The following is a 23,396-nucleotide window of genomic DNA, read 5'->3' as shown; positions in this document are numbered from 1 at the left end:
ACCCAAGTGCTAACACCTGAAAATCAGCACGACAGGCCCCTCCCCCAGAAGACCAGCTAAACGGACAAGTTCCAGGGGGAAGTCAAGGGACTTAAAGTATACAGAATCAGAAGATACTCCCCCGTGGGGTTTTTTTTTTTTTTTTCTTTTTGATTTCTTTGCTTCCCCCACTCCTTTTTTTTTTTCCTTTTTCTTTCTCTTTTTCTTCTCTTTTTTTTTCTTTTTTTCTTCCTTTTTTCTTTTTCCTTTTTCTCTTTTCTTTCCTTCTTTCTCTCCTCTCTTTTTCTCCTTTTCCCAATACAACTTGCTTTCGGCCACTCTGCACTGAGCAAAATGACTAGAAGGAAAACCTCACTTCAAAAGAAAGAATCAGAAACAGTCCTCTCTCCCACAGAGTTACAAAATCTGGATTACAATTCAATGTCAGAAAGTCAATTCAGAAGCACTACTATACAGCTACTGGTGGCTCTAGAAAAAAGCATAAAGGACTCAAGAGACTTCATGACTGCAGAATTTAGATCCATCCAATCAGGCACAAATTAAAAATCAATTGAATGAGATGCAATCCAAACTAGAAGTCCTAATGACGAGGGTTAACGAGGTGGAAGAACGAGTGAGTGACATAGAAGACAAGTTGATGGCAAAGAGGGAAACTGAGGAAAAAAGAGACAAACAATTAAAAGACCATGAAGATAGATTAAGGGAAATAAACGACAGCCTGAGGAAGAAAAACCTACGTTTAATTGGGGTTCCCGAGGGCACCAAAAGGGCCAGAGGGCCAGAATATGTATTTGAACAAATCATAGCTGAAAACTTTCCTAATCTGGGAAGGGAAACAGGCATTCAGATCCAGGAAATAGAGAGATCCCCCCCTAAAATCAATAAAAACCGTTCAACACCTCGACATTTAATAGTGAAGCTTGCAAATTCCAAAGATAAAGAGAAGATCCTTAAAGCAGCAAGAGACAAGAAATCCCTGACTTTTATGGGGAGGAGTATTAGGGTAACAGCAGACCTCTCCACAGAGACCTGGCAGGCCAGAAAGGGCTGGCAGGATATATTCAGGGTCCTAAATGAGAAGAACATGCAACCAAGAATACTTTATCCAGCAAGGCTCTCATTCAAAATGGAAGGAGAGATAAAGAGCTTCCAAGACAGGCAGGAACTGAAAGAATATGTGACCTCCAAACCAGCTCTGCAAGAAATTTTAAGGGGGACTCTTAAAATTCCCCTTTAAGAAGAAGTTCAGTGGAACAATCCACAAAAACAAGGACTGAATAGATACCATGATGACACTAAACTCATATCTCTCAATAGTAACTCTGAATGTGAACGGACTTAATGACCCCATCAAAAGGCGCAGGGTTTCAGACTGGATAAAAAAGCAGGACCCATCTATTTGCTGTCTACAAGAGACTCATTTTAAACAGAAGGACACACCTACAGCCTGAAAATAAAAGGTTGGAGAACCATTTACCATTCGAATGGTCCTCAAAAGAAAGCAGGGGTAGCCATCCTTATATCAGATAAACTAAAATTTACCCCGAAGACTGTAGTGAGAGATGAAGAGGGACACTATATCATACTTAAAGGATCTATCCAACAAGAGGACCTAACAATCCTCAATATATATGCCCCGAATGTGGGAGCTGCCAAATATATCAATCAATTAATAGCCAAAGTGAAGAAATACTTAGATAATAATACACTTATACTTGGTGACTTCAATCTAGCTCTTTCTATACTCGATAGGTCTTCTAAGCACAACATCTCCAAAGAAACGAGAGCTTTAAATGATACACTGGACCAGATGGATTTCACAGATATCTACAGAACTTTACATCCAAACTCAACTGAATACACATTCTTCTCAAGTGCAGGTGGAACTTTCTCCAGAATAGACCACATACTGGGTCACAAATCGGGTCTGAACCGATACCAAAAGATTGGGATTGTCCCCCGCATATTCTCAGAACATAATGCCTTGAAATTAGAACTAAATCACAACAAGAAGTTTGGAAGGACCTCAAACACGTGGAGGTTAAGGACCATCCTGCTAAAAGATGAAAGGGTCAACCAGGAAATTAAGGAAGAATTAAAAAGATTCTTGGAAACTAATGAGAATGAAGATACAACCGTTCAAAATCTTTGGGATGCAGCAAAAGCAGTCCTAAGGAGGAAATACATAGCAATACAAGCATCCATTCAAAAACTGGAAAGAACTCAAATACAAAAGCTAACCTTACACATAAAGGAGCTAGAGAAAAAAAACAGCAGATGGACCCTATACCCAGCAGAAGAAGAGAGTTAATAAAGATTCGAGCAGAACTCAACGAAATTAAGACCAGAAGAACTGTGGAACAGATCAACAGAACCAGGAGTTGGTTCTTTGAAAGAATTAATAAGATAGATAAACCATTAGCCAGCCTTATTAAAAAGAAGAGAGAGAAGACTCAAATTAATAAAATCATGAATGAGAAAGGAGAGATCACTACCAACACCAAAGAAATACAAACGATTTTAAAAACGTATTATGAACAGCTATATGCCAATAAATTAGGCAATCTAGAAGTAATGGACGCATTCCTGGAAAGCCACAAATTACCAAAACTGGGACAGGAAGAAATAGAAAACCTGAACAGGCCAATAACCAGGGAGGAAATTGAAGCAGTCATCAAAAACCTCCCAAGACACAAGAGTCCAGGGCCAGATGGCTTCCCAGGGGAATTCTATCAAACGTTTAAAGAAGAAACCATACCTATTCTACTAAAGCTGTTTGGAAAGATAGAAAGAGATGGAGTACTTCCAAATTCGTTCTATGAGGCCAGCATCACTTTAATTCCAAAACCAGACAAAGACCCCACCAAAAAGGAGAATTACCGACCAATATCCCTGATGAACATGGATGCAAAAATTCTCAACAAGATACTAGCCAATAGGATCCAACAATACATTAAGAAAATTATTCACCATGACCAAGTAGAATTTATCCCTGGGACACAAGGCTGGTTCAACACTCGTAAAACAATCAGTGTGATTCATCATATCAGCAAGAGAAAAACCAAGAACCATATGATCCTCTCATTAGATGCAGAGAAAGCATTTGACAAAATACAGCATCCATTCCTGATCAAAACTCTTCAGAGTGTAGGGATAGAGGGAACATTCCTCAACATCTTAAAAGCCATCTACGAAAAGCCCACAGCAAATATCATTCTCAATGGGGAAGCACTAGGAGCCTTTCCCCTAAGATCAGGAACAAGACAGGGATGTCCACTCTCACCACTGCTATTCAACATAGTACTGGAAGTCCTAGCCTCAGCAATCAGACAACAAAAAGACATTAAAGGCATTCAAATTGGCAAAGAAGAAGTCAAACTCTCCCTCTTCGCCGATGACATGATACTCTACATAGAAAACCCAAAAGCCTCCACCCCAAGATTGCTAGAACTCATACAGCAATTCGGTAGCGTGGCAGGATACAAAATCAATGCCCAGAAATCAGTGGCATTTCTATACACTAACAATGAGACTGAAGAAAGAGAAATTAAGGAATCAGTCCCATTAATAATTACACCCAAAAGCATAAGATACCTAGGAATAAGCCTAACCAAAGAGGTAAAGGATCTATACCCTAAACACTACAGAACACTTCTGAAAGAAATTGAGGAAGACACAAAGAGATGGAAAAATATTCCATGCTCATGGATTGGCAGAATTAATATTGTGAAAATGTCAATGTTACCCAGGGCAATTTACACATTTAATGCAATCCCTATCAAAATACCATGGACTTTCTTCAGAGAGTTAGAACAAATTATTTTAAGATTTGTGTGGAATCAGAAAAGACCCCAAATAGCCAGGGGAATTTTAAAAAAGAAAACCATATCTGGGGGCATCACAATGCCAGAGTTCAGGTTGTACTACAAAGCTGTGGTCATCAAGACAGTGTGGTACTGGCACAAAAACAGACACATAGATCAATGGAACAGAATAGAGAACCCAGAAGTGGACCCTGAACTTTATGGTCAACTAATATTCGATAAAGGAGGAAAGACTATCCATTGGAAGAAAGACAGTCTCTTCAATAAATGGTGCTGGGAAAATTGGACATCCACATGCAGAAGAATGAAACTAGACCACTCTCTTTCACCATACACAAAGATAAACTCAAATGGATGAAAGATCTAAATGTGAGACAAGATTCCATCAAAATCCTAGAGGAGAACACAGGCAACACCCTTTTTGAACTCAGCCACCATAACTTCTTGCAAGATACATCCACGAAGGCAAAAGAAACAAAAGCAAAAATGAACTATTGGGACTTCATCAAGATAAGAAGCTTTTGCACAGCAAAGGATACAGTCAACAAAACTAAAAGACAACCTACAGAATGGGAGAAGATATTTGCAAATGACATATCAGATAAAGGGCTAGTTTCCAAGATCTATAAAGAACTTCTTAAACTCAACACCAAAGAAACAAACAGTCCAATCATGAAATGGGCAAAAGACATGAAGAGAAATCTCACAGAGGAAGACATAGACATGCCCAACATGCACATGGGAAAATGCTCTGCATCACTTGCCATCAGGGAAATACAAATCAAAACCACAAAGAGATACCACCTCACACCAGTGAGAATGGGGAAAATTAACAAGGCAGGAAACCACAAATGTTGGAGAGGATGCGGAGAAAAGGGAACCCTCCTGCACTGTTGGTGGGAATGTGAACTGGTGCAGCCACTCTGGAAAACTGTGTGGAGGTTCCTCAAAGAGTTAAAAATAGACCTGCCCTACGACCCAGCAATTGCACTGTTGGGGATTTACCCCAAAGATACAGATGCAATGAAATGCCGGGACACCTGCACCCCAATGTTTCTAGCAGCAATGGCCACAGTAGCCAAACTGTGGAAGGAGCCTCGGTGTCCATCGAAAGATGAATGGATAAAGAAGATGTGGTTTATGTATACAATGGAATATTACTCAGCCATTAGAAACGACAAATACCCACCATTTGCTTCAACATGGATGGAACTGGAGGGTATTATGCTGAGTGAAGTAAGTCAGTCGGAGAAGGACAAACATTATATGGTCTCATTCATGTGGGGAATATAAATAATAGTGAAAGGGAATATAAGGGAAGGGAGAAGAAATGTCTGGGAAATATCAGAAAGGGAGACAGAACATAAAGACTCCTAACTCTGGGAAACGAACTAGGGGTGGTGGAAGGGGAGGAGGGCGGGGGGTGGGGGTGAATGGGTGACGGGCACTGAGGGGGGCACTTGATGGGATGAGCACTGGGTGTTATTCTGTATGTTGGTAAATTGAACACCAATAAAACATAAATTTATTTAAAAAATAAAAATAAAACCTCAGGGATGCCTGGGTGGCTCAGGGGTTGAGTGTATGCCTTTGGCTCAGGGTGTGATCCCAGGGTCCTAGGATCGAGTCCCTCATCGGGCTCCTTGCGTGGAGCCTGATTCTCCCTCTGCCTGTGTCTCTGCCTCTCTCTCTCTCTCTGTATTTCATGAATAAGTAAATAAAATCTTTTTTTTTAATCCTTAATTTTATGAATCTTTTCTTCAATTTCTCCTTTCACCTAAAGGCTAAATACAGGTGAGGGTTTTCAAATTTGGGGAGTGTTTCTATTCATCTTGGCTTCAAGGTAAAGCAAGGCAGAGTGGGCCTGGAAGTGAGTACATACTCATGGAGAGGTGGCAATAGTGAGTTCCCCCCCAGGAAGCATGAATAATCTACAAGAGTGCTCTCAGAGCAGTTACTTGCTATTTCTTCTGTAAAGCCATTCCTCCTCCTGTCTCCCTCATCTCCGGAAATGGCACCTTCCATGCCGCTCCACAGGCCAAGTACATAGGAGTCCTCCTTGATTTCTCCCTTTTCCCATATTCTCCACATCCAGCCCATCCGCAAGTCCTCACGATGCTGCCTCCAGACAGATCCCAGAACCGACCACGTCCCTCCACCGTCTAGGCAACCAGCATCTCCTGCCAAGGATATTGCAATCGTTTCCCTGCTTCCTCTTATTATCTATAATCCTTTTGCACATAGCACTCAGAGTGGCTTACTTATTAAATATAAATCCAGTATTGTCATTCTCTGCTTAAAACCTTCTAGTGGCTTCCCATCACATTTAGCAAATACTCCAACCTTCTTACTTTGGCTACAAAGCCCCCTCTGACCTGACCCTGACTGCCTCTTCTATACCTTTCTTGAACTCTCCCAGCCACCCTGGGCTTTGGTCTGGTCCTCACAGGTACCCTGCTGGTGCCCACCTGGGAGCTTCTGCATTAATGGTAGCCTCTGCCTCAGTGTCCCTCACACTCAATGCATGTCTCTGTCCTCCTTTTGATTCAGGGCTTAGCTTATATTTCCCCCCACAGAGAGACCTCCCTTGACTGCCTTGTCTGAAGTCATTATTCCACAACCACTCACCTTATTTTAATTCTCTGTGTAGCTCTTATATGCTGATTTATTCCTTTCTGTGTTTCCTCTCTTGCTTTCTTATCTGTCTCTCCCACCAGAATGAAAGATCCCTTTGTCAACCCGTGAATCTTCAGCTCCTAGAACAAAGCCTGTATATAGTCAATGTCCGATAAATATTTGTTGAAGAAATGAGAATGTGAATGATTAGTGGCACCAGATACTGAACATCCACTCCACTGATTTTTGCTTCTACCCAAGCTCTCCTGGTCCTGACTGGATAATGTCAGGCTTTGCATGTCGTGGTAATGAGCCCAGCTCTGAGATCTTGGAGCCACTGAATAAAAAGCCTAACTCTCGGGGCAGATTTGTGAACATGTGTGAAATCAAGCATGAAAAAGAAAGCAAGACTTTCTTACATGGGTCTAATTTGTGAAGATAACTGCTAAGAAACTAGAATAGGTTGGAAGGAAACATCAAGATCAGGCAATTCCCCATTTGCTCTCAACACCATTAGCTCTCGTCTGTTAAAATGCCCTCACTGAAAGAAGGAGCCAGAGCCAGAAAGCTTAAGCTCAACTTCTATAAATTAACACTGTGAGTGCCCTGTGTTCTTATGGTGGTTATGAATTGTATCAATGTTGGCCAAAATGAGAGGGATGAATGAACCTTTTATTATCAAAGTCACTGTCCTGAACAAAACTCCAAAATGATTCCTATTGAATCAAGTACCTATCATATTGCAACCATTTTCCTATGTATTTTTTTTTCCAAAATATCATTTAATTCTCACTCTATCAGTTTACCCATTCTATAGATGGATTGACTTTGTCCCAGAGAAGTCAGATCACTTCTCAAGGCCACACAACAAGGCGTAGATGGAGTTGGAACCTTGACTTCTTAGCTATTTAATGCTCATTTCCCTTGCAGGCCTCAACCTTCTGGTTGTAATTTGGCACGTCGTTTAGACCTGCCAACAGGATTGCAATTCTTTTTTTTTTTTTTTAAGATTTTATTTATTCATTCATGAGAGAGAGAGAGAGAATGGCAGAGACACGGGCAGAGGGAGAATCAGGCTCCATGCAGGGAGACTGATGCGGGACTCAGTCCTGGGACCCCAGGATCACGCCCTGAGCTGAAGGCAGATGCTCAACCACTGAGTCACCCAGACATCCCAGGATTTCAATTCTTGATGTAAACTACTTATTTTGCATTCCCCCATGGAGAGCAACTTCTAGAGCATCCAGCCATCAGGGAGCAGCCCCAAGAAACCAATTACCCCTAGGGACCATAATGCTTCAGAATTTTTGGACACACAAACCTAATGACCAGACCTCATGACCACCCCTCAAGCCAGTCCCAGGTGCCTGGTTCTAGTGGCCTCCTAGACTCCTGAGGTGACATTATTTCCACACCTGTACCACAGGTCAGGTTTCATTGCTAGTCTGCCCACACCACCTCCTTCCCTGGGGCAGTCAGTGAATCTCTGCTCATGCTCTGCTTCATTCATCTTTCCTACCTCAATCAGTCTCACAGTTTAAAAAAAAAAAAAAAGATATCTGAGGGAGTTTAATGAGTGGTTTAAAAAATAATGCTTTCAAAATGTTATTTTTTTAATCTCTCTTTTGAGACTAACCTGTGTAACATCAGGCACTACTTCAGTGGCAGAGAAGGCGCAGAGTGAGCCCTTGGCTTAGGCAGCTGGCCCTGTCATAGGGACACCAGACAAGGACCTGAGTACTCATCAGACTCTACCTACCTTGGGCCCACCACACCCACAGACTCTCCCAGAGAGCTCCAGAAGAAAAAGAAGATTTGAGTGGTAAGCCTTTTTAAAGCTATTAATTTTACACTGTATCAACTCCTGTTCCACTTGGCCCTTTGGCAATTGGCAAAACTGCATTTTAAAAAGTATACTTTTCCCACAACTGCAGAAGAAAACCTCTGAGCACCCATCAGCTTACAAACTGCAGAGAAAACAATCTTCTGTTCACAATTGCGGGAAAATTATCTCAAAGGCAGTCTTAGAGTTCAAACACTGATAATAAATCATACTTTTAAAAAATAGAAACCATGTAGAGGGGATTTTAGTGATAGAAAATACCATTAAGCGAGAAGATTTTAGTTGAGCAATGCAAAACTGATTAAAATTTCTACATGAGTCACCAAGTACTATATTCACTAAACTATTTTAATAGCAAAAAGTCATGTCTTTCACTCCTTTGCTAAAATTTTGATCTTTCATTCACCTAAAATGAAATGGAGGCATTCCATATAGAATTGTTTTTAAAAGGTAATTCAGTCAAATAAAAGTATATTATAGTTACTTGTGAGGCACTTAGATATGATATTTGATAATAATAGCATTTTTTTAAGTCAAGAATTTAACTGGCTCCATTTTCTCTTTTTAAGAATAGTTTTGGAGTAAAAATCAAGCCTGTGGATTCATGTGGCCCCAGAAAGGGGCAAACTTAACTGTCAGTAGATAGAGCGCAGATACAGCACACTGAGCTCACCAACATTTCCCTCCAAAAACAAAATATTCATGTGAACTATATTTGTGAATGGAATCACTGTATTTTTAAATGGACTTGATTACTGACTACCACAAAACCTATTTGCTGACCCCTCGTATTTCCTAGAGCATGTAGGGAACACCAAGACAGGACACAGGAAATTACCAAAGGCCTTGCTCCATCCTAGTTGGGGTCCAAGGTTGGGCTCCTTTTGGTGTTCCCCAAGCCAATTACAAAATCAAAGAATTATTTAAAATGAAGCAATGCAGAAAGAAATAATAAGCAAGTTACTGATTGAGTGGAGTGGAAATTAACAATACAAAATGGTTTCTAAACCGAGAGTAGGGGGGACACCTGGGTGGCTCAGTGGTTAAGTGTCTGCCTTCGGCCCAGGGCATGATCCTGGAGTCCTGGGATTGAGTCCCACATTGGGCTCTCTGCATGGCGCCTGCTTCTCCCTCTGCCTGGGCCTCTGACTCTCTCTTGCTCTCTCTGTGTCTCTCATGAATAAATAAATTAAAATCTTAAAAAAAAAATGAGAGTGGGAATAAGCTTCAAACAGGGTGTTTCTGTTGCAGACAAACTTGCTTAAGTGTTAGCATTTAAATGCTCACACCTTGGCTTTGAACTTAACACTCCATTAGGGGGCTGAGGGAGCTCACACCTCTGTCTGTGGTGCCTTTCACTCTTGTTGCAGCCCAAGGAAGAGACCGGGAGGAGAGGAAGAAGAGGCGGGGCACCCACAAAGGGAGCACTGGAAAAAGTGATGATCCTGGTTATGCCTGCTGTCCTGGTGCAGTTATTAACAGCATCTGCTTTCACTCCCCAAAGTGTCCTGATTTGGATAATAAATTGTATGGTCACCCAAATAGGGTATAGAATGTCCAAAACCAGAGTGGCAAGGCAAAAGTCTTTCATATTTGTCATAAAAACGGAAATCGCAGCGTTTGTTCCTTGGGTGGTATGCTTTGGTTCAAATATTTCTAATGTCATTTTTGCAAGCTTAGGCTAAGTGTTCCTGAATACATGAGTAGCATCAAAGAATTAAAGAATCCTGCAAAGGGATTCTAGAAGCTATGTGGTTGTCATTTCACAAACGAGAAACTGGGGCTTAAAAAGATTGACTTGCCTAAGGCCACACTGCTAGTTAATGGAGACGCTGGGAATAGGATTTCAGTCTCCTAACTGTAAATTATACATTTTCAGTGCATTAAATATTTTTAGGAATGTAAATAGTGTTCTCAAATGGAGGGATAAAATTGTGATAAATTATATAGACTCCCTTTTCTACTAGGTCCAAGGGTGCAAAGATCAGTAGGAGGGGTTGGGGGACATAGAAGACAAGCACTGGCTTGGGGGTAGGGGTAGTTTCTGATGTTCACTGTGATTTCAGCTGAGAAGCAAATGCAGCAAACCTTGAATGAGCAAAAGCCAGGGATCACTTTGGTTTCTGGTTTAGCAGTTTAATAGCTGATTGATCCTGGTCAAAGATATGGAATGTCTTTAAAATTCCCTTATCCTTATCTATAAAATGGATATAAAATCAACATTCATCTCAGATGACTCTTGTGAAGGTTAAATAAGACGGTATGTGTGTAGTGGTAGGCCAATGCCTGGCACATAGTTATATATTTAGAAATGTTCGCTATTGGCTTCCTCCATCCTCTCTGTCTTAATCATCAGTGCCAGCAGTAGCAGCAGCAGCAGCAGCAGCAGCAGCAGCAGCAGCAGCAGCATTTTCCCTCCTCCACCTAGCCTGGCCTGCTTTGAATTGTCTGCTGATTTCAGAATTCAACTCACCTCCTTTTCTCTTATGGAAAGTTCTATTTAGTTTCACCTCATTTAGTTTCATCGAGATAGATATTGTTCCTTTTTAACAGATCAGGCAATAGGCTAAGATTAAATCATTTGTTCACGACTACACAACCATTAAGGAGTGGAAGCAGAACTCAAACCTAACTTATCTTTTCAATCTGTCTGTCTCTGGTAAGAAACTATAGGGTGGAATGCTGAGATGAAAGAGTGAGGAGGAGGAAAGGCAGCTGCGATTTGGCTCTGCCTAAAGGGTATGTATTTGTCAGGCAGACTACTCTTTTCTCTGCCGTTTCACCCACACACAATCAAGATTTTTTTTCCCTCTAGATAATCAAAGGATATGAGCTTAAAATCTGGAGAAACAGAAGAGATGCCATTTGTCTCAACAGAAAACCCTCTAATAAGACCCAGAAAAGAAAGTCAAGGTGAGACAGGAGCACCAGTGCCCCTGAGATGAGCCCCTACACCGAGCCATGACCCATCTAAGCAAGGAGACGTGGGTACTAAGAAGGTACTGGGCACTCTGCATGTTTCAGACCCTTTGCTTAGGAGGAAACCAGTGCAGGAACTCAACTTCTCTGTGGTTCATGCTTTCTTGTCTGTTCTTGGGATATTCAGCACTAATTTGGTCACCATTAGGACCCTTCCTGTGAAATGATCCTTTGTATCATCACAATTAGTTGATTTGGAGTGATTTCTAATCACACAATTAGGACTTCCAGTGAGGAACAGAGAAATTCTACTTATAAAAGCTAATTAGTAAAACACAAGCCAAACAGAGGCCAAATAGAGATCCTTCTCTATTCACACACCTCAGAACATGCACAATGAAGAGACCAAGGGTCCTCACATTCCCTGGGACTTCCCAGGGGTTCTCTGGTTCTATCGCCACATGACTAGACAATAACTTCCAATAGTTCAGCAATTATAACTGCATGTTTTGAAGTCAGACAAACTTGAGTTGGAATTTTGTCCCTACTCCTTCCACTAGGGGGGTGACAGGTGATTTCAACTCTCTAAGCCATCGTTTCCTTACATGTAAAGTGGTGGTGAGAACACTTAACTCATAATGTATACAATGTACTTAGCTCTATCCTGGCACATAATAAATGCCCAGGAAATACCTGGAAGCCATCCTCTTCTGCTTACATCCTTGCTGAGAAGTGTTCTATCTGTGGCAAAAGAACACACCTCTCCATGACTCTCCTACCCCCTTTAGTCACCTCCCTCTTTGGAGTATATCTATTGGATTAGCCTTTGGCCCTCTTGCAGCTTTAGGATTAGGTAAACGCGTAAGGTAACATTCTCTTCCTACTACCTTAAAGGTCCTTTCTTTGGCTATACCCTTATTATTAATTATATCATTTAACTCATTGAACTGTTCATCAAATCTGCAAATTACACTAAGCCAGGAGAAATGGCAAACACATTTAAAGAAAGAATTTGAACCAGAAAATCTCAATAGGTTTTCAGAATGAATAGAATCTAAAATGATAGAACATGATCAAGACAAGTAAGAGGTCCTTCATTTGAGTCCAAACAAATCCCAGATGCATGAAGATCAATGGAGGAAGAAAAGCAAACAAACAGGCTTTTTTTGAAACTAAATTTAGTTCATACTATAATATTTCTACCAAAAGAATGGACATAAATTTGCCCAACATAAAGACCCATGGCTTGTCCCAGAATGAGGGCCATGGTCCACCAGATATGGCACAAGTCAATAGATCTTAGCCTTTTATCCTCATTTCAAGTATAAAGAGTTCGTAAATTCTGTTACACTAGAGTAGTTCAAGTGCCAGATAAATGAAGACATGATTGAGGCATTCATTGCTAAGGAAATTTAAGTATCAGATGGATATTTGGACTAAATGCCATTAAGATCCTTTTCAACCAGAAAGCATCCTTCCGGTAATTTGCTGTCCCTTAAGGCCAAGAATCTTCTTATCAGAGCACACATTTGATCCCTTTATAACTACTTCAGGAAGTGAGCAAATAGATAAAAGAATCCAAGGTCACAGATGGAGGTTTCTTTGTTATTTTGAGTAACAAGCTTCCCTGGGTCTGACTATTCTCATTACCCCCAAGTTTGGGTCTTTCTCAAAGAAAATTGTTTTCCAAAAGGAGGTATGACCTGCTTTCTCCAGACCCTGCAGACATCTTAGTCATTTCCTCCCCTGGGCTTGTGTTTAGCTGCCCCTGCCCTTTTGAATGCCCCAACATCCTCTTGCTACTAGTCTACCACCTCTTTCAAAATCTGGCTTCATGCTGGCCTCCTCTAAGACAACTTCCTGGTTTCTTATATTCTTCTAAGCTTCTCAAGGGCTCTCTGTAGTACGCCCACACTTGCTTACATATTGCCTATGAATCACTCTTCAGTTGTTTTATGTTTCTGTGACTCTCCAACTGAACTCTTAACTCCTAAAGGGCAGTGAACCTCTGTCGATGGAGATAAAAAGGAGAAGAGCTCTGGATTTTCCTAATGATCACAAAACATTGGGCACAAAGCAACCACTGGGGGCCTAAGACCCATCAAACAGCAGTGAAATTCCACTAGGATTAAGGTTAGATGGGGGCAATTCAAGTTTTGAAAGATCAGAGACATGCACATTCTGTTCTGAGTAGTTCAACAGTCCTTCCAAATCACCAGGACTGCAGACATAAAAGTTTCATCTAGCCACTAGCTCCAGCTGAACATATCACAGGTTACTTAAAGTGCAATTTATTTTTAATAGAAAAATTGATTCTGGAATGAAACATGAAGTAGTACTTTTTTTTTTTTTTTTTTTTTTTAGTAGTAGTACTAGTAGACTAACCTTTTAAAGAATAGCATTCTTGCCCTAGAGAGGGGCATAAAAGTTTAAAAGGTTATTTTCTACATTACACATAACCCATATGCTCACCTTTTCCTATTTCTTTGCTGGATCTGCACTCAGGGTGCCTGTGGTGCTAACTCCCTGAAAATATTGGCTCCATTAATGCATGATTTACTTTTCTTTACTTGGCAAAGCACAGAGCCTATCTTTCAAAGGAAATTCAAGCTTTTGTAATTCATCACCTACTTCATGAAACATGATAACATGGAGTTTTCCCTTCAAAATGAGAATGAGCAAAGCAAGTGCTGTGCTGAAGACAGGTCTCTCCCGACCTACCCAGAGGAGTTGGTTGCTCCCTGATGGGGAGTTCCTATGGCATTTTTAACTTACTGCTCTCCTTAAACTTATCATGGCTGATCACAATTATTTGTTTACAGGTCTGTTTCACCTATACCAACCATTAATTCTTAAGAGAACAAAAATTCTGTCCTATCCATCTATTTGTAACCTCTTGTGGGTGCCGTGGTGTGCCATCCAGATCCCACTCAGGACAAGGCTCCAGGTTCCCTGGCTTCTGGGATTGCTACCTGCTGTGAGCTCACAGCTGAGTCTCTTTTCTGGAATTGTACACAGCTGAACAAAGCTGCCTGCCCAAGCATTCGACCTATTCCAACAACTGGTCTTTGTGAATGCCCAGCCTCACTACCTCAGTTTAGGATAACTCTGAAGTCTTTACTTGTCCCCAGTCTCTATGCTATCAGCCAAGTCCTCATTTGCAACTGCATCACCGCTCAAATTCTATCCAGCTCTCCTGCCTACCTCTGCTTTCGCTATTCCCTCATAGATAATACTGGAAATCCTCCCCACAAATTTCCGGCACACAAGTCTCTATCTCAAAGTCTATTTCCCAGAGAACCAAACTTAAAGACACTCAGACCCTAGCCCAGTGTTTAGTGCACAGTGGGTATTCCATTAATACTTGATAAAAGAATGAGTGAATGAAGTACACAGAAAATTAACAAATAACAGTTATGCATTACAATATTCTACTCCCACTGCTGTCTCTGCCCCATCCTCTGTAAGACTGTGATCCTTAACAGTTAACATAGACAGTATTAGCTGAGCTTCTATGTGCTAAGCGCTAGTGAGGCAGAGACAACTCAGGCTCTCCTTGACTATTAGCACCAGCATCCATGGATATTGCCCTACATGCAGCACAGCCAGGTTTTGTGTTCCTTGCAGATGAGGACACTGTAGTAGTGATCCATTTACTTCTGTGATGTAGAATTACATCCCTAAGCATTTTATGTTTACTCCTAGCTTTTCCTAGGTAGCATCACATGGAGACTTTGAGAATGGAATGACTATGATTCCTTCACCTTAAAGATGGGTCATTGATTCTTAGTTTCCTTTTTAGAAGATGTTAACAAGGGGAGAGACCAGCAGAGTACCCTAAGAATGAAGACTGTATTTGGCATATAGAAGGGTAGAGTAAGCTATTCAAGAATTTCTGGGGATAACATAGCCTTATTAGAATTAAGATCTAGAAAAATCCAAAAATCCAAATGTTATAGTCAAGAATCCCTATATGCAGAGAACAGAATATTTTTGAGTCAAAGCAGGCTGTGCAGGTTCTAAAACTCTAACCAAGGCAACACTCAGCATGAAAGAAAGTAATAGCCCAGTCAGTGGTTTTAACGTATGTGAAACAAAAATATGGAAATAGGAGGGGGAAAGTCTGTGTTGAGACTAGAAAATCGGGAGCCATAAAAGAGGGATCAATGAAGGCCTACTGAGAAGCCAGAATTCTCACCCCACCTGGCAGAATTAAGAAGACCCTCCCCTGCCATAGGTGTTAATGGAGGCCAAATAAGAAGCCTGGACTTCCACCCCTACCTAGTAATAATGAGCTTCCCATGGTTCCATGAAGCCAACTTTTAAATTTGAATTACTTTCAGCACCTTAGACTTCTTTTAGTCTGTCAGAGTGGTATTAGGAGGAGACTAAAACAGTTTTAAGTAAGATCCACAATCTCATAACGATAATAGAAACACCTAGGCTTCATTTAGAAATCTCATATTAAGAACCAGAAAGACATGAAACTGAATGAAAAAGACAATTAATGGATGCCAACATCAGGTTGAAAGAGATGTTAGAATTACCTGACAAAGATTTTAAAGCACACATAATAAAAATCTTCAATAAACAATTATGAACACACTTGAAACAAATGAAAAAGTCTCAGCAAAAAAATAGAATGTTTCAGTAAAGAAATATAATATATATGAAGAAATCTAACACTCAATAATGGGCTTAACAGCAAGATAGAGGAGAAAGAGAAAAGAATCCATGAACTGGAAGATAGAAAAATAGAGATTATTCAATCTCTACAACAGAGAGAAAATAGATGGAAAATAAATGAAGAGAGTCTCAAGGACATGTGAAACAATAACAGATAATCTAACATTTGTGTCATTAGAATTGCAGAAGCAGAAAAGAAAGCAGGGCTGAAAAAGTAATTAAACAATGACTGAAAACTTCCCAAATTTGTCAAAAGGCATAAACCTACAGATTCAAGAAGCTAAATAATTCCCAAACAAGATAAACCCAAAGAAATCTATAAGACACATCATAATCAACTTTCTGAAAACTAAAAACAAAGAAAACTCCGGGCACCTGGATGGCTCAGACCATTAACCATCTGCCTTTGGCTCAGGGCCTGATCCCATGATCCTGGGATGGAGCCCCACATCAGGCTCCCTCTCAGCAGAGAGCCTCCTTCTCCCTCTCCCAGTGCCCTTCCCGCCTCATGCTCTGTCTCTCTTGAGCACTCTTTCTCTCTCAAATAAATAAAATCTTTAAGAAAGACAAAACTCTTAAGGGTTTAGAAATGAATGCTTTGTGAGAGAATAGCAATATGATAGCATATTCTCATTTGAACCAATGGAGGCCAGAAGGAAGTGGTGTGACATTTTTCAAATGTCTAAAGAAAAGAAACTAGAATCCTATACTCAGTAAAATATCCTTCAGGAATTAAAGGGAAATCAAGATATTCTCACAGAAAGGAAAATTAAGAGAATCTTTCTCTAGCAGATCTATCTTAAAAGAATGACTAAAGAAAGTTCTCTAAACAGAAAGAAAATGATAAAAGAAGGAATTTTGGACATCAGGAAGGAAGGAAGTCCACAATAAGCAAAAAAAGGGGTAAATGCCTTTCCTTCCCCTCCTGAATTTTCTAAATCAGGTTATTGACTGAAGCAAAAATTACACTACTGTCCAATGCAGTTCTAAATGAACATAGAGGAAATATTTAAGATACTTATGTTATAAATAGGGACATAGTGTAGTTGAACAATTTTGGCATTTAATATTTGCACATGACATGATTTTCTTCATAGAAATCTCAAGGGAACTACAAAAAATAAATAAAAATTAAAAAAACAAAACAAAACAAAACAAAAAAAACAAGAGCTAACCAGTTCATCAGTTTCAGGATACAAAATAAGCCTTTGAAAATTAGTTGTGCTTCTTTGTACTAGCAAAGAACATGTGGACACAAAATTAAATATACAATACCATTTACAATCAGTCAAAAAATGCAATACTTAGGTATAAATTAAGCATTTAAAGGATTTGTATGCTGAAAACTACAGAATCTGGTGAAGAAAAATGAAGTATCTAAATAACTGGAGGGCTATATAATTTTCAGAATTAAAAGAAAACATAGTAAAGATGTCAATTCTTTCCAAATGAAAGACAAGTTTAACTCAATTCAGCCAAACTCCCAGCAAGGTTTTTACCATAGGTAAGATTATTCTAATGCATTTAGCAAGACAAACTAGAAGAATATCTAAAACAGTTTTGAAAAAGAACAAAGTGTAAGGAATTGGTCTACTGGATTACAAGACTTATATAGCTATAATAATCAGCTTTATGGTTTTGATATATATAGAGAGACACAGATTGAGGGAGCAGAAAAGGGAACTTAAAATAGACCAACCCAAAAAAATATGTGGTGAAGGTGAAAAAGTAATCGCGGAGGAGCACTCTGCTGAAGCACTCATCAGAAAATTGTCCTGGACAAAATAACAGCAACAACAACAAAAACACTTCAACCTGGATCTCATGTTATACAAAAATTAACTCAAAATGGATCATAGACTTTAATGTAAAATTTTAAACTCCAATACTTTTAGAAAAAAATGAAGAAAATTTTTAGGATCTAGATTTAGGCAAAGAATTCTTATATTTGACACCAAGAGCATGATCCATAAAAGGAAATGATAAATTTGACTTCATCAAAATTAAAAACATTTACTCTGTGGAAGATCCTATTAAAAGAATGAAAAGACAAACTACACACAAGGAGAAAATATTTGCAAACCACATATCCAACAGAAGACTAATATCTAGTATATATGAAATATAGATGGTCAACAGACACATGGAGAGATGCTCAACATCACAGTTCATCATTAGTGGGAATGTAAAATGGTACAGTCCTCTGGAAAATAGTTTGGCAGTTTCTAAAAAGCTAAACATGCAACTAGTATATGACTTAACAATCATATTCCTGGCATTTAACCCAGAAAAATAAAAATGTACATTCACAAAAACCTATAGCCATATTGATAATTATATCACCCATTGTTATCATAGCCAAAAACTGGAAATAACTCAGATGTCTGTTAGTAGGTGAATGGTTCAACAAATCCTAGCACATCCATACTGTGGAATACTATTCAGCAGTAAAAGGGAGCAAACTAATTATACATAAGATAACCTGGATAGATGTTCAGAGAATTTTGCTGAGTGAAAAAAGCCAATCCCAAAAGTTATACACTATATGATTCCATGTATATAATATTCTTAAAAGGATAAAATCACTGAAATGGAGAACCAATTAGTGGTTGTCAAGAATTAAGAAGAAGTGGGAGACAGTGGAGGAAATGGATGTAGCTATAAAAGGACACCTGGGGAGATCTTTGTGGTGATGAAAATGTACTATATTTTTATTATAGCAATGTTAATATCCTGGTTCTGTGTTGTTCTAGAGTTTTGCCATGTGTTATCATTGAGGAAAAACACTAGATTTCTCTGTACTATAAGAAATTGGTCACAACTACTTGTGACCCTACAGTTATCTCAGAGTAAAATGTCCAGTTAATAAAGGGGAACAACCTTGGATTTATCAGTGATTGCTTGGATATGACACCAAAGGCAAAGGCAACAAAAGAATAGACAAAATAGACTTAATGAAAAATTTTAAATGTTGTTCATTAAAAGACACTGTCAAAAGAGTAAAAAGGCAACCCAAAAAATGGGAAAAGATAATACAAATCATATATCTGAAAGGGGAGGATTAATATCTAGAAAAATAGAGAACAAAATTTAACAAAAAACAGTAACTTAATTCAAAAATGGGCAAAAAGTTTGAACATTCTTTCAAAGAAGATATACAGATGGCCAACAAACACATGAAAAACTGTTTGATATCACTAGTCATTAGAGAAATACAAACCAAAACTATAAAAAAAAAATCAAAACTATAATGAGACACTACCTCACATCCATTAGGATGAGTACTATCAAAACAAAACAAAACAAAAGAACAAAGATACGGAGTAATCAGGACCTAGGTGCATTGTTGGTAGGAAATGTACAATAGTGTAGCTACTATGAAAAACAGTATGGTAGTTCCTCAAAAAATTGAAAATTATGGTCTAGCAATCCCACTTCTGGGTATGTACCCAAAAGAATTGAAAGGAATCTCAAAAAGGTATTTGTACACCCATGTTCATTGCAGCATTATTCAAAACAACCAAAAGGTGGAAGCAACCCGAGTGTCCATTAATAAATGAATGGATGAATAAAACGTGGAATATTTATAATACAATGGAATATTATTTAGCTCAAAAAAGGAAGGAAATTCTACATATGCTACAAAACACGGATAACTTGAGGACACTATGCTAAGTGAAATAAGCCCGTCAAGAAAAGACAAATATTGAATGACTCCACTGATATGAAGTATCTAGAACAGTCAAATTCAGAGTGACAGAGGTAGAATGGTGATTTCCAGGAACTGGGAGTTGGGAGGGGAATGGTGTGTTATTATTTAATAAGAAAAGTGTTCTAGTTTTGCAAAGAGTTCTGAAGATAGATGTGGTGATGGTTGCACAATAAAATTATCCATAACACTACTTAACCATTCACTTACAAATAGTTAAAATGGTGAGGCGCCTGGGTGGCTCAGCGGTTGGGCACCTGCCTTTGGCTCAGGTCGTGATCCTGGGTCTGGGGATCAAGTCCCACATTGGGCTCCCTGCAAGGAGCCTGCTTCTCCCTCTGCTTATGTCTCTGCCTCTCTCTCTCAGTCTGTGTCTCTCATGAATAAATAATAAATCTTTTTTAAAAAACCCAAATAGTTAAAATGGTAAGTTTTGCGTGTTTCTACCACAATCAAAAATTAAAAAATAAAAGGGGGAAAATCACAGACCTTTTTAGTGTTTTTTCATAGCCTTCTAGACATGGAGGAAAAGGTATACTTGAATGCACTTGGCTAAAACTGGGATACTTTAATAGGCTTTTCCAGAGGTGGGATGACCTGCCCCTCCATACCATCCCATTCCCTTCTGCTCTCAAACTATGCTCACTGCACAATTTTTTCCTCTCTGCTCCTCCTTTATCTTTTTAAATAAAAATGGTATATTCTTCAAGTGTACAACATGATTTACCATACATACACATTGTGAAATTATTACTATAGTAAAGCTAATTAACATATCATCTCCTCACATAGTTACGATTTTTTGTATGTGATGAGTGCACCTGAAATTCTCATAGCAAATATTCAGTATTCAATATGGCATTATTAACTGTAGTTATCATGCTGTACCTTAGATTTGTAGACTTATTCATCCTAAATAACTGCAACTTTGTACCCTTTGACCAAAATCTCACCATTTCTCTATTTCCTCACCCCTAATAATTGCACTCCTCTTTTCTGTTCTATGTATTTGACTTTTTTAGATTCCACATATAATTGAGATCAGTATTTTTGTGTGTCTGGCTTACTTCATTTAACATAATGTCCTCCAGGTTCATCCATGTTGTCACAAGTGGTGGGATCTTCTTGTTTCCTAAAGCTGAGTAATATTCTACTATATCTAGAGATATTTCTCACAATTTCTTTGTCCATTCATCCATCAATGTACACTTGGGTTGTTTCCATACCATGGTATTGTGAATGATGCTGCAGTGCACATGAGGGTGCAGATATCTCTTTGACATCCTGATTTCATGTCCTTTGGTTGTATACTCAGAAGAGGGATTGCTGGATCATATGGTAGTTTGTTGTATTTTAGTTTTTTAAGAAAACAGTAGATGTTTTTGCTTTTGAGTTGTGTGTTCATATATATTTTAGATACTTATCAGGTATATGGTTTGCAAATATTTTCTCCCAATCACCAGGTTGCCTTTTCATTTTGCTAATAGTCTCCTTTGCTGTGCAGGAGCTTTTCCATTGCTGTAGTCCCACCTGTTTACTTTTACCACACAGTTTTCTGATTTGAGTGGCTCCACAGATGAGCTTTCCACAGGGAGGACACTCTGCCTGTAGATCTAAGTGGCCCAGGCCCCATGGCAGTTATGAGTTTCACTGTAAATGAACATACTGACACATTCTGCACATATGCCGCAGCCTCTAGAGAGTAGAGCCTGAACCCCCACTGTGTCCACTCACTTCTGGGTGCCCCGAAGAGCCGGGGTCTGGACCTACCAGCTGAAGGCCACCACTCAGACTGCAGTGTCATCAGCCCAGTGCTGCTGCCCCTGCATTCTCCCTGTGGAGCCAGCTACCCTTACTCCCTGCCTTTCTGTCCTGGATTTTTTTTTTTTTACTTTAACTGATACAATAGTGTAGAATGTTGGCTTTGAGGGAGCACTGCAGCCTACATCTTTTATCTTAAAATCAGAGAAATCTGCCTTTGAGATGGTAACTCACAGCCTATGGCTTGCTTATTCACGATTGATTTGTGAATTCTTGGCTATAGTTATAATTCTTTTCTATTCTGGGTTACCTGGCAGCCAACATTATGTCTCACATAGACACATGCATCTATCATATAAAATATATTTCCTTGTTTCTATATCTTTTCCTTTTTCACCTATGTCCTAACACATAGAGACACAAGAGTCTGCTAATGCTCAACACTGACCAATTAAGTAATTTGGCAATAATTCTTATTTTTCCAGGTCTACATATGTTATATTAAGTTCAAACCTGGCAACTCTCCTCCTTGATGCCTACTGATGTGTAAGTGATTCACAAAGAAACCAGAAAGAGAGGTGACACAGGCATTTAAACCTACCCTGCCCAGTAGCATGTGCTAAGCAGGCACTCCAATGTCTGGGGACTGACTCACAGACTGAGGCCTACTGGGGCTTCAGATTTTTCTTACTCAGAAAGCAGGATCAACACCACCGCCACCATGAATTATTCAACACCTGCCTGGGCTACTCCTTGGTGAACAACAAAATAATGGAAACTGACAAAATTGATTTGTGGTGAATTTTTAGTGAAGCCAAGTTCATGGCAAGTGAGCAAGGGCAAGCAGGGCTCGGAGGAACTTGACCACAAGAACAGTCAGCCCACAATTCCCCTGGAACATCACTACCTGACCAATAGCACAGCCAGGCCAGAGAACTTGAACAAGGCTCCTTTTCCTCTGAGGGTCTGAAAAAGATGAACGCTGTCTCCCACTGAAAAAGTACAGTCACTTGGGCTCACCAAACCAACTCCTCAGCCAGAAGGATGGGCAAGACTCGTAATGAATTTCAAGAAGCATTTGAATTACTAGGTAATTAGAAACTCAATAACCAAATCTCTAAACATAATTTCAGTTGCTTCTCAGAGTGCTAAGAAAGAAAGGCTTCAATTCAGCATATTTTGAATTTTGCATTAGGGCTTCACTAATTAAAGGGGGGGAAAAAGTATTGGCACTATGTCTAATCCTTCCATTAATCTTCCTCAACATATATTCTGCTGCCTGGTTATTATGTAATCATTAAATGTAAAATATTAAACTGGACATTTGACTTTATTGATCACTTTATGAGCTAAGGATACAGCAAGTAATTATCTGCCAAGACAGATTCATTGATTGGGCTGTCATTGAAAGAGCTGAAATTGACACATAGTTGATTATTCTAGTATACTGTTTTCATCAATTATATGTCTCATTCTCTTTTTTATCAAGAGTTGTGTATTTATAGTTTGTTTCTATTTAAAAATTCAAAAAGCAGACTTTTTACCCTGAAACCAGATGGGTGGTCTTCTGTGTAAATCAGAAACTGCAATTTAAGTGTATAGACTTAGTTTTGTAGACTTGCACATTTTATCTATTTTAATACCAAGCAACTTTGGACTAGTATTTTATCTCTCTACATCTCAGTTTTTCTACTTGAGAAATAAGCTTACCTCTTCTGGATGTTTTTTCTTCCTTACTCTGCTTATTCCTTCCACATTTAAATTCAGTACAATTTTCTAAAGAGGTGTGGGGGCTTTTCCAATGTTCCAGGCACTTTATAAGATGCTGAGAATACCAAGACAGGTAAAACAGAGTCCCTACCCTCAGGGGAGCTTATAGCCTAGTGAAAGAGATTGGCCTGTACTCAAATAAAGGGCATGGAAGAGTCTACAAAGATGGAGGCTGAGTGTGAGCAATAATCGGAACTAAGCAGCCTTCTGGGTCATTGTGATGCAGGGTAAGATGTTCTTAAGCCCTGTGCTGGCAAGGCAACAGGGT

At 39.3% G+C, this 23,396-nt stretch overlaps 1 long non-coding RNA gene across 1 annotated transcript in view; it reads right to left on the bottom strand.

Moving 5' to 3' along the window:
- The window catches only part of LOC144318428 (uncharacterized), a 34,960-nt gene extending 11,633 nt beyond the window's left edge, over positions 1-23,327 (bottom strand). The window contains exons 1-2 of the long non-coding RNA XR_013384323.1: positions 23,069-23,327; positions 6,453-6,580 (exon numbers count right to left, since the gene is read on the bottom strand). This is a non-coding gene — a long non-coding RNA (uncharacterized LOC144318428). The remainder of the gene's footprint in view (positions 1-6,452; positions 6,581-23,068) is intronic.
- Positions 23,328-23,396: the final 69 nt, after the last annotated feature.

This window comes from Canis aureus, chromosome 8, assembly GCF_053574225.1.
Source record: "Canis aureus isolate CA01 chromosome 8, VMU_Caureus_v.1.0, whole genome shotgun sequence".
NCBI lineage: Eukaryota > Metazoa > Chordata > Mammalia > Carnivora > Canidae > Canis > Canis aureus.
This window is presented reverse-complemented; position numbering and strand designations above follow the sequence as displayed.